The sequence below is a fragment of the Tupaia chinensis genome, unplaced genomic scaffold (genome assembly GCF_000334495.1).
Source record: "Tupaia chinensis unplaced genomic scaffold, TupChi_1.0 Scaffold143878_1, whole genome shotgun sequence".
NCBI lineage: Eukaryota > Metazoa > Chordata > Mammalia > Scandentia > Tupaiidae > Tupaia > Tupaia belangeri.
The window spans coordinates 273,391-288,054 of NW_006203729.1; the positions used below are offsets into that span (position 1 = coordinate 273,391).

The 14,664-nt window shown below is 44.1% G+C and overlaps 1 long non-coding RNA gene across 2 annotated transcripts; it reads left to right on the top strand.

The window, feature by feature from the left end:
• The first annotated feature begins 426 nt into the window (after positions 1–426).
• LOC102502656 (uncharacterized) lies at positions 427–12,474 on the top strand. Of its 2 annotated transcripts, XR_003547328.1 has the most exons (4): positions 427–867; positions 1,912–2,041; positions 10,609–10,750; positions 12,439–12,474. It is a non-coding gene; the product is annotated as an uncharacterized LOC102502656 (long non-coding RNA). The 2 variants fall into 2 exon arrangements; XR_336986.3 differs by lacking the exon at positions 427–867 and having other exon boundaries at positions 1,707–2,041.
• The last annotated feature ends 2,190 nt before the right edge of the window (positions 12,475–14,664 follow it).

The following is a 14,664-nucleotide window of genomic DNA, read 5'->3' on the forward strand; positions in this document are numbered from 1 at the left end:
CCACCAGGTCCGGGATACGAACCTTGGTCTACTATGTGGAAGTCCAGTGGCATAGCCATTACACTAACTGCTGGTCCCCCTGGTCTGGGTTTTGAACCACAGTTAGCCACATGGGATCCAGCTGCCTTAACCTCCATGCCACCTGCTAGCCCTTGATTTTCTTTTTAATAGCTACATTTTAAAAATATTTATTACAGGGACCAGCAGTTAGCGTAATGGCTGTCGCTGGACTTCCATGTAGTCAACCACCGTTCGCGTCCCAAACCTGGTGGCTTAAACTCACTCCGGGCTCGTGTGCGTGCGTGCCCAAGATCCCAAGAGGAGAAAGGAGAAGGGATTGCAGCATGGCCATCCCCCCCGGGGGGGGGGGGAGTTATTGCTTTCTGTCTCTCTATCTCTCTCTGTCTGGCGAGGGCATGCGCCCTATAGCAAAAACAAAAACAAAAACTCTCCAAAAATATATATATATTTATTACAGAAACATACAAAGTTCCAAGACCCAGCACTTGCATCAGAGACAGCCGCTGCTATCGATTTCTCCTGTGCACTGGTGAGGGCTCTGTAGCTCTACATACTTCTTCCGCAGGCCTCTGCGCGGAGCGCGTGCCGACGTGGTGAACGTCCCTGCAGCCCGCTGGACTTCCTGTCGCAGTGTGGCCAGCACCAGCTTCACAGAGTGACCTACAGAAAGGGCAAGGACTCTTCCTACGCTTGGGGACAGTGGCCTTAGGACAGGAAGCAGAGAGGCTCTGGCAGATGCAATGAGCCCATTTTCCAGAAAAGGCAAGAACTACAGAGACGGTGCTGCTGAGGCCCGACCGTGTTGAGCCCAGCTGCGGGTCTGAGAGGTTGTGCCTGTTAAGGGAGGTGAGCATCTTGACTGGGAGGAGACAGAAGAGGAAGGGTCGTGATCCAGGTCTAAGCCTCGTCATTTCTTTTATTATGAAGACAGTAAAGTCTTGAGGTGAACATTCACCTCATTTGATTGCAGTCGGGCTCTTTGTGAGGGAATAAAGTAATCAATAAAATTCCTCTTGTGGGGAAATTTGATTCATAGTGAAAAAAGAAGGTACTATAGATGATGCATATTTATGTGTGTGTGCATGTGCGTGCACGTATAAATAATCTGTGTGTGTGTATAAACATCAGATGAATTATGGAGAACATTAATTAAAATACTGTCTGGATTAGATGTGGTATTGTGTACTAAAAAATTAGAAAGGTCTAAAAATGATTAGTATCTGGCTACTGGCCCAGAAGGAAAAGAAGTAGGGTCTGACAGCATCTGGCCACAATTTTCTACAAGACAGGTGGCCTGTGCTCTTTTTATTACTGGGCTGATGGCTAGGAAATAGCTCCATTTATAGTATGACTTGGTAGGACTCTTTCAAAAAGGAAAACCAAGTTTTTGAAAATTAGACAATTGATTCCTGAAAGAAACCCTTTGAACTAACAAAAGCGACTTGGAGGTACTCAGGGAGATATTTACAGGAATATTTGTTCTTAGGCATTTTAGGATTTCTTCGCTTGACAGTTACAATTTCAGCAGAATTTCTATGACCTTGTTGCTTAATAGCCAACATTTGAGCTTGAATAATTACAAATAAAATTAGTTTTTCTATTTACCTTTAAAGACCAACAGTTTCACTGAAAACATATTTAAAATGTATACTTTGAAAAAGATTTTTATGGTGATAGTTTGGTAGTAATTTGCCTCATATATCAGATCTTTTGGGGCTTGACTCGAATGTCCCTGCTAACTGAGTGGGTCTGAGCATGAATCAGGGGTTTTAATTGGAGTCTACAGAGCTTTAATGGGCTAGAGAAAAGATGCAGTGTTTGCTTTTGGGATAGATTTACATTTTAGGCACTTATTTCTCAAAATAAAGTGAGGATGCCTACTGTTTACAGAGTGCCAGCTCATCGTGCGGCCTGGGGTAAGGGCACTGTAGGAGCTGCTGTTTCTCTAATGCATGCCTCCCATTCGAGATCAGTGATGAGACTGCAGGCTGCTGAGAGGACGGGCACCTAACAGCGAGCGGTAATATTTGGGGGATTTTAAGAAAGAATTGGTGAGAGGTGGGAAGATTTCATCTTGTTGTTGTTGTTTTTGTTGTTGTTTAACATTCAGTTTTGAAATAATTAGATATTTGTAGGGGAATCGCAAAGAGAGCACAGAGAATTCCCTCATACTGTACACCCTCCATTCAGCTTCTGCTAATGTTAACATGGTGTATAATCATGGTGTAGTTGTCAGAACTAAGAATTCGTCCTGATCTTTAGAAAAGGAAGGCAACCAACATGAGCTGCAGAGGCGGGTGTTGGGAACAAGTCAGGCTGCACATGGTAGTAGTGGACTGGTGAGTTCGATGTCATCCTTGAGCGCGTTCTCGAGCAGATTACTGAACACAAGTATGGGCACCTGGAGACACTGACCACTAGTCAGCATGAACAAGCCTCTTCTTCCTCGTAGGTTAAGAAAACTGGCAGGTGCATCCGGAGAGGCTCTGCCCACGGGGTATCTACAATTGTAGCTGCATGTGCTGCAGTTTTGATAATATGCTTTCCCTTTATTTTATTTAGTCCTCCTTTCACCTGTGAAGAAAGGGACCCTCAAAGTGACACACATGGCATTTGCAGCCTCTTGTGATACCTTTGTAGACAAGTTACAGAAATGTGGCCTTTGGGTTGTTGGAAAAGTCATGATACATTTTTACATAGAAAAACATAGAAAGTACATCATGACTTTTCCGACGACTCAGCACACAGGCAAGTGGATTTATAATGAACTAAAAGTCCATGTCCAAAGTTTGATGATTAATGAATGGGCTGATGGTAGAATTAAATTGCAGTCCATTCTTAGTGGTGTGCCTCAAGATGTATCTTCTCCATGTTCTATTTAAGATATTTACCAGTTACACTCAGAATGATCCTAGAGTGCTAGTACATGCACAGAACCAGGATCCTCATCCACTCCCTCTGCATCTGGGTGTGTCTTTTTTATTTGTCTGGAGTTGGTGAGTCAGTGGTTTATTACAAATGCCCTACAGCTCATACCCACTTAAGCTATTCAATACATTTTTTGAAGCACGGTGTCTAAAACACAGCTGATTATCCTTTCTTACTCTGCAACAAGCTTAATGTTTTTGGTTTCATTTGCTACATTTTAAGAACATTGATAAACAATGTATTGAGAGGATAGTAATCAGAATGAAGCAGTCTTGAAACAGATACTTAGAAAGTAATTGAAACATTTGAGCTTGTTCCGCCAGATGAAGGAAGACTTCAGTGGGGTATGTGGTAATGCTTTTCAAATTGGGTAATTGGATGATCTTTAATGTTCTTCCAGACTTAAATCTATGGTTCTGTGAAACACATGAAAGGGTGGCAGGTGGAAGGAGGATTAAACACCGTTTGCATTTCCAGAGGATGAAACTAGGAGCAATGAAGGGAGGTTAGAGGAAGGGAAATACTTATTCATAATGAGGAAGCCCTTCCTGACTAATTGTGGGTGTTCTCTGCTGGAGATACTCACGTATGCATCGAGTAGGTTGAAACAAACCTCTAAGGACATTTCCAAACCGAGCCTCTTCATACCTTCATTGGTTATGATTCCGGCTGGCAAAACTTTCTCTTGGGCAGTTGCTCTCACTTATTCATAACCCCTTGTAGATTTGTATATTTTCTTTCCTTTTTTTTTTTGGAGAGGTTTTTGCTATAGGGGGCGTGCACTCGCCAGAAAGACAAAGAGAGACAGAGAGACAGAAAGTGAGAAATCACCCCCCAGGGGGGATGGCCACGCCACAATCCCTTCTCCTCCGTTTTCCTCTCGGGATCTTGGGCACTCATGCACACGTGCCTGGCAGGAGTTTAAGCCACCGGGTCCGGGACTTGAACTGTGGTCAACAACATGGGAGTCTAGCAACATAGCCGTTACACCAACTGCTGGTCCCAGATTTGTATATTTTCTTGATTTTGAAATTCTAATATGAAATAACTTTATATGACTTTTTTTAAAAAATTACTTACAATTCCAAAGGAGACCACACTCTTGTCTTGTTTTGGAAATATCACGGACTGTTTGAAGATGCTTTTAATAAGATAGATTTTAAGTATCATTAATTCAGATACTTACATGTTTATCTCTTCTTCATTTCTAAAATAATTTAGTGTCAAAAGCGAAACCAGAGGTCATTAACTTCTACCTGATTCAATGTTTAAATCCAAACTGAAGCAATAAATATTTTTTATCTGTCCCTTGAATAAACTAGGACCTTTTCTGGCTTTTGTGACTATTTGTGCCCTAATAGTACCCCTCTCTTTAAAGCCCGTCTGAGGTCTGAATGTCGAGGACTTGCTCCATATCCGTTTCTTAGAGCCATCTCTAGTTTTTCTCCCCAATGTTGTATTTTTTTTTCTTCCTTTTAAAATAGTTTATTATTTTATTAGCACTGTGCCTATGCTGTTTGTTGTGAAGTTTATTAACTGCCTTATAATATGTAAGGATTTTTTTTTTAATCAACAAGGCTATAAATCCCTTGAGGATTCTTTTTTTTGGGGGGGGGAGAGATTTTCACTGTAGGGCGCGTGCGCTCGCCAGACAGACAGAGAGAGACAAAGAGACAGAAAGCGAGAAATCACCCCCCAGGGGGGATGGTCACGCCGCAATCCCTTCTCCTCCATTCTCCTCTCGGGATCTTGGGCACGCACGCACACGCACCCGGCGTGAGTTTTAAGCCAGCGGGTCCGGGACGTGAACCGCGGTCGACTATGTGGGAGTCCAGCGACATAGCCATCACGCTAACTGCTGGTTCCCTTGAGGATTCTTCATAACGTAGATGATGGTGGTAGGGAGACTTAGAAACTACTTATTGAAATTAACATTTAGAAACCCAGAGGTTGGGTTTCGGTTACATCAGAACAGCGTAAGGAAAAGCCTGTGCAGGTGAGGCCCTGTGGTACAGCAGCTAAGTGCTGTGTAGAGGTAGCCGGGTCTTGTGGCCCTCTGGGGTTCAAATCCTAGCCCCGACAGCAGCATGCCAGGCTTGAGCACAGTGACCAGGGTGCTGACGAGATGGAGATGTGGAGGGAAAACAATTGCGGTGTGACTAGACCCCACTGGGGCTGCTTTCTCCTCATGCGCATCTACAGACATCACGAATAAAGGAAACACAGTTTTCACAACAAGAAAAAGTCTGTGCAGAGCTTCCATTTAATTTCTACTTCTCACTTTCTCTTTGTCTCTGTCTCTCTCTGGTGAGTGCACATGCCCTATGTGCCCTATGGCAAAAAATCTTTTTTCCTGAGAGTATTTTCCCCCCATAAGGCACATGCAACTGCCAGAGAGAAAGACACAGAGAGTCAGAAAGCAAGAGATCACCCCCTGGGGGCATGGCCACGCTGCAGTCCCTTCTCCATTACCCTCTCTGGATTTTGGGCACGCATGCACGTAAGTCCAGCATGACTTCTACGCCACCAGACCTGGGACTTGAACCATGGTTGACTACTTAGGAGTCCAGTGGCATAGCCATTACGCCGTCTGCTGGTTCCCCTATGGTGAAAAATCTTTAAAAAAAAGGGAAATATCAAATGACAGCTAGGGAGAGAAATACACTGGCTGGCCGGGAGGCCTTTCCTTGTACTAAGTCACATGCTGTGCTCATTTGCTTGTTCTTGGAGGCCGAACGCCCATTACATACTGCTGCTGGCTCTTGTAAGGAAATGCACGGGTGAAACTGGGCCGTTCGCTCACCTGTTTGGCATGGGGTGTGATTATACTGGCACCCATGCTACTGGAACCTAGAGGGAGTTCAGTACTAGTGTGATCCAGCCGTTCTCAGTGGAGCCTTTGTTTCTTTTCAGTTCAAACCCCTGTATGACACTACAATGCCAAATACTATTTAAAAATGCTGTTTTTTTTTTTTTTTTCCTTTTTTTTTTTTTTGGAGAGGTATTTTTTGCCACAGGGTGCATGAGATCCCCAGAAAGACAGAGAGAGACAGAGAGACAGAAAGCGAGAAATGACCCCCCAGGGGGGATGGCCATGCCGCAATCCCTTCTCCTCCATTCTCTTGGGATCTTGGGCACTCACGCACCCGCGCCCGGCGTGAGTTTAAGCCACCGGGTCTGGGAATCAAACCACTGTCAACTATGTGGGAGTCCAGTGACATAGCCATTACGCTAACTGCTGGTCCCAAAAAGTGATGTTTTCATAGGACTTTAAGTACACATTTATAACTTCAGCTTAGCATAAAGTCAGTGAGTGACATTGAGGCAGAGCTCCCCTTCTGTCACGTGCTCTTTCCTTCCCAGCAGCTAACACTGTCTAACAGAGTAGATTCTCCATGCATCTTCTTGGAATGCATGAATGAATGACTGAGGCTATCTCGATGTAGGCAAGAGTTTGCACATTGAATCCAATGGATGATGTCAAACGCACAGATTATAGTCTCTTGGTCTCTGTGTTAAATTTATTTCTCTACTTTGTAGAGTTTTCTACCACACTAGAAAGCTGCTTTGGATGGATTTGAGGTTAGGCTAAGAGTCAGGATACTCATTCTCAAGTTGAACTATCACTTGGATAGAGAAGAATTGGAAAATGTTTCAAAGCTAAATCAGTAACAGTATTTTACAGTTGCTTTTGTTCTTTATGATAAATACAAAGGAAATCATGCAGGAAGCAACACTGCTTACTGATCATTTCTGTAGCATCATAGTATATTATGAGTCCACTTTTTTTTTAGGGAGATATTGGCTATAGGGCTTGTGCACTCACCAGAGAGACAGAGAGTTAGAATCACCCCCCGCCCTGGGGGATGGCCATGCTGCACTTACTTCTTTCTATTTTCCTCTCTGAATTTTGAGCACACATGCACATGCGCCTGGCATGAGTTTAAGCCACTGGGTCTGGGACTTGAACCACAGTCGATTATGTGGGAGTCCAGTAACGTAACCATTATGCCGTCCACAGGTTCCAGTCCACTTGGTGGTTCTTTTTGTTTTTGTTTTTTCCCCAACGCCTCTGTTGAGGTATTATTGCTGTACAATAAACTCTATGCATTTAGAGTATACGTTTTAATAGGTTAGGACGTGCCATGACTTGCTCATCATTCCAGATGTTTCCCATGTTCCTTCGTGATCTGTCCCGCATTCCTCTTCAGACGTCACACCCCACCGTGCCGAAGTAGCCGGTATGCTACTTCTGTCACCATAGATTGTTTTGCATTTTCTAGAGTTTTATATAAATGGAATCACAGAGTATGTGTTTTCTGGGTGGGAATGGGGGGTTCTGACTTCTTTCACTCAGCCTAATTGTTTTGTAAGATTTTTCAAAAAATAATTGTGTATATCAACAATTCATTTATTTTTGATTTCTCAGTAGTAATATTAATATTTCATTATATGAATATAGCAAAATTTATCACTCATTTATTGATGAACATTTTGGTTATTTACAGCTTTAATATACATTTATGTATGTGTCTTCGTAAGGAAATATGTTTTCATTTTTCTTGGTAAATACTTAGGGATGGAATGGCTAGATCACATAGTAGATCTATGTTTTCACTTGGAAGGAGTAACATTTATTATAAAGGGCTAATTTTCTTAGTGCACAAAGAGTTTTTTTCTTTTCTTTTTAAGAGGTTTTTGCCTTAGGGCATGTGTGTTTACCTGAGACAGAAAGAAACAGAGAGAAGGAAAGTGAGTAATCACTCCCCCAGGGAAATGGCCACGTTACAACCCTTTTTCCATTCTCCTCCTGGGATCTTGGGCATGCACACACACACACAAGCCCAAGTGTGAGTTTCAAGCCACCAGGTTCGGGACTCAAACCGCAATTGGACATATAAGTTCAGCAACGTAACCACTCTGCCACCTGCTGGCTCCCAAAGAGATCTTATAAAGAGCAGTGAGACCAAAAACCTAACAGAAAAATATCCAGAGAATGTAAACATGGAACTCACACCAAAAGAAATACAAATGGCTTTAAACAGAAAGGATTTCTGGAAAGCTAAATAGAAAGGTTAACATTTCAAATGGAGATCTCTGTAGTTAGACTACTTGGGACTGTACATCGTTTCATGGGTAATGTGATGTTAAGTATCAAGTTCCTCAACCTTTATGTGTTTTGGTTTTCTCATTAGTAAAGTGGGGATAATAATAATGCCTACATCACAGAATTGTTATGCGAATTAGAGGAGTTAATATTTGTGAAATCCTCAAAATAATTCAATACCTAGCACATAATAAGTGTTTTGCAAAGTTTATTATTATAAAAATACACATTTAAACAATAGACCATTTTTACATGCCACATCTGCAAAGATTACAGTGTTTAATAATACACAATAACAGCAGAGGTTTGTGGAATCACCATGATGTATGTAGACAGGAGTGTACATTGTTGCTGTTTCTTTAAAGGGCAGTTTGACTTAACTTATTAAAATGATAAGTGTTTATACTTTCTGACTTGGCAATTAAAAAATATCTTTGCTCATTCTCTTGTTAATTATATTGCCAGAAATCCTAAATGACTTTTTCTTTTTTTAAGAGATTTTTTGCCTTAGGGCACGTGTGCTTGCTGGAGAGAGAGAAACGAGACAGAGACAGAGAGAGGGAAAGTGAGAAATCACCTGCCAAGGGGAATGGCCGCGCTGCAATCCCTTCTCCATCTCCTCCTGGGACCCTGGGCATGTATGCACATGCACCCAGTGTGAGTTTCAAGGACTTGAACCACAGTCAGTTTGTGGGAGTACAGGGCCATAACCACTACACCATCTGCTGGCCCTAATAAAAATTCTAATAAATGACCCTTAGTATGGATCTGGCTAAATAATTGATGCTACAGCCACATGACGAGATCTCACGGGCTGTAAAAAGAAAGGAAAAGCCAGCGCGTCTCACGAGCTCCTCTAAGGCACATATGGGTGCAGTACAGTTGCAGAACAGTGTTGCTGGTGTGCTGACCTTAAAGTGAGAGAGGTGTGTGTGTGTGTGGCACGCGCAGTACACCTGCGTGTGCACACATTAGTCAGCACATTTCTGTTTTAACATGTGTAGATTTTTCTGGAGAGATACACAGGAAGCAAAACAGTTGTTGGTTCTGAAGAGGGTCTAGGGAATTAGAAGTCTGAGATCTCAGTAAGACTTTGTTTTGGTGTGGTTGCGTGTATTTTTATAGTTTATTTTAATTTTTTCCAGAAGTGTGTTACTTAAAATTTTGCATTTGAAGTAATTATAGGTTCATGGGAAGTTGCAAAATTAGTGCAGAGAGGTCCCATGTATCTTCATGCAGTTCCCCCCAGTGGTTGCAGCTTATATAACACCAGTAGTGCTAAAACCTGACACTGGCTTTGGTACAATCCACAAACTTTATTCTGATTTTACCAGTTTTGCACATACTGACCCTTCGGATATGATCTGCAGTGTCATCGTCACCACCCAGCCACAGCATAGGACTGTGCCGCCCACAGGAATCCCTGGACGTGCCCCTTTTACCTGTGGGCTCCTGAACCCTGACAGTCTGACACTGGCCTCCGAGAACGTACAGGGGAGGTTATAGAGATATGCAGATGATCGCGTACGGATGCGCCTTGACTTACGAGGGGGTTACGTCCTGGTAAATGCATCCTGAGTTGAACCTCCCATAAATTGAAAATACCATGGGGCCAGCAGGTGGCGTCATGGCTAAGACTCTGGACTCCCACAGAGGTGAATGCAGTTCGAGTCCTGGACCTGGTGGCTTGAAACTCATGCCGGGTGCATGTGCATGCATGCCCAAAATCCTGAGAGGAAAATGGAGGAGAAGGGATTGTGGTGTGGCTGATACCCCGTGGGGGGTGATCTCTCATTTTCTCTCTTCATCTCTCTCTCTGGACAGTACACACACCCTATAGCAAAAGTCTCTCTCAAAAAAAAAAAAAAAAAAAAAGCTGAAAATGCACCTAATGCCTAATAAGCTCATTGTAAAGTTGAAAAGTTGGAAGTCGAGGCCCGGCTACAGTGGTGTTTGCTCTACAGTGCTGCTTGGCAGGCTAAGAATATATGGGAGGTCGGGGTTTGATTCCTGGCCTGCCCTAAAAGCCCTAAAAGCCAGGTGGGGTGGTGGCTTCTCTAGCCCTAGCAACACATGAAATCGAGGCAGGAAGATTACGTGTTCCCCATGGGCAACATGGCAAGACCATGTCTGAGGGAGCTAGGCCTGGTAGGACATTAGTCCCAGCTACTGGGGAAGCTGAGGCAGTAGGACCATGACTTAGCAAGATCCTCCTTTGTCTCAAAATAAAACAAAACAAAAATCAAACATACACACAAAAACGTGGAAGTTGACCCATTGCAAGTTCAGACCCTCTTCAGCTACCAGGGGATTACAGCTGATAATCGCACTTTAAAGTTGAGTGATCTTAAGTTGGGGAACATTTGTAACGGAACAGAGTGGGGCAGGCACCAAAAGGGTGGAGCACATGGACTGCGTGGAGAATTCCGACCAGAAATAAGAAAAGTCCGCATGAGAAGAACATTAACGTTATTAGAACTGGCTCTACTCCTTTTTTTTTTTTTTTTTTTTTTTTTTTATCCACCACTAACTACCCAAATGTGCAAAGTAAGACAGGTGAGAGAAGCATACCCTGATACTGCGGCCCGTCTGCCGTCGTCTGTGAAGGAAGGCTGTGTCACCCTCGTACCAGATATCCGTGTGGCTGTTTATGCTACACAGTTCTGAAGGCCTGGAAATACAGCAGCACACAAGGTAGACAGAAGTCCCTACCCCATAGAACTTACATTTTAGGTGGGCCAGTAAAAGAGTAAATATACAGCATGCTAATGATAATAAGAAAAGTAAGACAGGGAAGAGGGATTGGAGTATGGGAGGAGTTGCACTTCTATAAAGGATGGCCCAGAGAATTCACTGATAAGGTGACCTTTAAATAACAGGAAGTTGGGGCCAGCAGGTGGCGGGATGGTTAAGGCACTAGACTCTCACAAGACAGACTGCTGTTCGAGTCCCAGACTCCTGGTGGCTTGCTTTCTCTCTCGCTCTGTGTCTCTGGTGAGCACATGTGCCCTATGACAAGTTAAAATAATAATAATAAGTAAAATTAAATAATTCTTTAAAAAAATTACATGAAGGCAGTCAGTGAATGTAGCATGCAGACAAATGCAAAGCGCTCCAGTCTCCTGAAGGGCCAATCCTCTGGGGCCAGAGCCTGCCTGAGGTACTGACTTTTGAGGAGACCTGCCATTGGGAGGAGTGAGACCCAATGGCGGAAGATGAGTTAGAGAGCTGCTGGGGGTGGCCATTGGGTGGAGTGGGAGGACAGAACGGTGGAGGACGAATTAGAGAGCTGCTGGGGGTGGCCATTGGGTGGAGTGGGAGGACAGAATGGTGGAGGATGAGTTAGAGAGCTGCTGGGGGTGGTCACTGGGTGGAGTGGGAGGACAGAACGGTGGAGGACGAGTTAGAGAGCTGCTGGGGGTGGCGGGTGGTGGCTAGGCCTGCCGGGGCCATTTTAAGGATCTCAGCTTTTAATCTAAATGACAGGGATATAGAAAGACATTGAATGGATTCAAACAGAATGGTGACATGATTGGGCTTGCTTTTTGTTTTTAAGTTTATTTCTTCAGAGAGGGAGAGCATTCCCGACAGAGCCCTGGTGCTGTGAGCCACCCCAGCCCTAGCCAGTCCTGGGTTATGGACATATGTGTGCCCCGTACTCGGGGAGATCTTCAGACATGAACCCAGAGGTTCCCGTGCGGGTCAGCGTCTGAGAGCATCGCCTTCTACCACTGCCTGGCTGCTGGACTCTGGGAGAATCATGGCAGGGCTGGCCTGAGAGCAGTGTGGCTAAGGAAGCTGGATCCTACACGGCCAGCTGTAATTCAGTCCTGGCCAGGGTGGCTCGAGAAATATACTGGGTGCATGTGCGTGTGTTCTCCCCAAATCCCTATAGGATGGAGAAATGGCGGAGGAAGGACTGAGACGTGACCATGTCCCACGCGGGGGTGGGGTGCTTTCTTTCTCTCTCACTCCCTCTCTCACTTTCTTGTCTCTGGCGAACACACGCGTTCTTTGGTGAAAATGAATCCCAGTAACTGTGTTGAACATAGACTGAAGGAGAACTAGGGCAGACAGTGAAGCCACTCGGGACGTTTGTAGTAGTCTGCACGGCAGGCGGTGACCTCACCAACGTGGGAGTAGTGGAGGTGGTAGCTGGTGTTTGAAAGTCCGAAGAGCTTGTTGAGGAAGGGAGAGAAGGGAAGGGGAAGGACTAAGAGTGATACAGAGTTTCTGACATGAACATAGAGTTGCCTGTTTTCTGGGATGGGTAAAACTGTAAAGGAAAAGATATTTTTAAAATTTTATTTATTATTATCATAACCTTGTGTATATTATATTGAATCACATTTGTGTTTACAGTGTTACATTTCTTTTTCCAGAAGGAATACCATGCATATCAGTCAAGACATTACTATCCACATCATCACCATCAAATAGCTTTTCATAATTTTTTCCCAGATTATTATTTTTATTCTCATCATTTTTTTAAAACATTCAATCACTATTTATCATTTTGCTTGTAAAAAGAATTTACCCAGCATGAAATACTTCTCAGACCAGCCCAGTTGAGAATATTACACGTCATCATCAACAGGTAACAAACCATTTCTGTATCCATTCTCTTGCTATCCTTCTCCGTAGTCTTCCCTCTCCCTCTCAAAGGAAAAGTTTCTGAAGGAGAGTTTTGGACAAAGTAAATTTGAGATACATATTAAAGTATCTAAATGAAAAGACTGATAAATGTTTCTAGAATTCATGGGAAAGGAATGGGCTAGAGATTTAAGTTTGGAAATAATACGCAGATAGCACTTAAATAAGTTCAATAAGATTACTTCACAAAGGGAGTAACTGTAGAGAGACGAGGCCCCAGGACTGATCTTTGGAGCACTCCAATGTTTAAAGTTTGGGAAATGAGGAACCAGCAAATGTAACTTAGAAGAAGAAACCATTGAGGCAGGAAGAGAACCTGAGAAGTGTGATGTCTCAGAAGCCAAAAGGAGAAAGTGTTTCAGGGAAGAGTAATGAGCCCCTGTCAAACGCTGCGGATAGTTCAAATACGAGGAGAGCTGGGGACTGATCGCTGGATTTGGCAGTCTGGAAGTCATTAGTGATTCTGAGAGAGCAGGGTTGAGAAAGTAGTGGGGAAAAGTCCGGTTGGCGTGGACTCAAGAAAAAAGAAAAATGAGAAATTGGAGATAGTCCTAGGTTTTGCTGAAGAAGAGAATTTTGGTAGTAGCTTGAGGGAGCTATTCAGAAGAGATTTCTTTGTATTTTACATGGGAAAACTGATGTTTCGTGTGCCGGAGTGTGAGAAAGATAACAGAAAGGCAATGTCGTGGGGACGGGGACATGCAGTGGTTGTTCAAAGGCCCAGGAAGGCGGGGCTTTGCATGGAGCATAACTAGCTCAGTCTCGTAACCAGAGAGAAATCAATATATGGGCAGAGTCGCTACGTAGGTGTGATCGTGAGAGCTTGTGGACACAAAAAAAATCTTTCGAAATTGTATTTTTTCAGTAAGGCAGGCAACAAGGTCATCACATGAAGCTGAGAAGGGGGGAAGGTGCTGGAAGATGGAGGAGTGACAAGTATGAGAGAGTCACACAGCAGAGCGAACGATCAGGAAACAGAGGTCTAATTAGGCAGCACTAGGGACTCACTTGACGTTTCTGATCGTGAACTTAAAGATGAGCCAGTTGTGAGGGTGTGTGTGTGCTCAGCAGCTCTGTAGGTACCAAGAGGAAATGGGCAGAAAGCGGGGTTGGCACCAGTGTTAGCCAAGCAAGGTTGGTGAAGGAAGAAGGAAGACAGGTAGTTAAGGGGGAATACAGGGGAGGGAGCGACTAAATGACTGAGCATGGATTTAACTTGAATGCAAAGGGAACCGAGGACATGGGAAGTCAAAGAGAAGTGGAAAGTGGTAAGAAGATTGGTCTGTTAGGTTTAAAGGGAGTTAGGGCATTTGCGAGTGAGCTGATAGAGTGTATTGCTTAAAAACAAGGGGCTGCGTTTATTCAAGTTAAGAAAGTCTGAAGTTGGGCCGTGGGAGTGAGTGTCTATAGTAGGGTGGGAGTAAGGTAAGTGGAAGAGGGGATGCGCGTGCAGACATTCCCAGGCCTCGTGACTGCTACCGCTGGAGCCTGTGTGACGAGCCAGCAGCTTACCCAGGGAATGGAGTTGCTGGATGACTCTCGGAAGGAGAGGCGGTGAGTGGTGACGACCAGAGATTCCGAGGTGTGTGTTTAGGGACGGGTGAGAAGGAATGATCTGTAATAGACAATGAGAAGCAAGGAGGATACCTGCCCCCCTGCGGGTCATTCGCTGTAAGGAGTTGGGAGAGAAAACAGAACCCTTCAGAAAGCTGCTAGGGACAGCTCGCTTAGCTAAGAGCAAGAGTGACTAGCTAGAGAGCTGTGCGGAGCATCCCGGATGGATGGGACACCTCCAACGGAGGCAAAGCAGGCCCTGACTGGTGCTGGAAAATAGAACAGCAAAGTCTCAGAGCAATTTGGAGTTCGGGGTTGACCTTCACGTGATGTCTCTGTAACCTTACTCCTTTCAGTATCACTTAGAGTTTATAAGCATTCTTTATCTCAGCATCCAGACA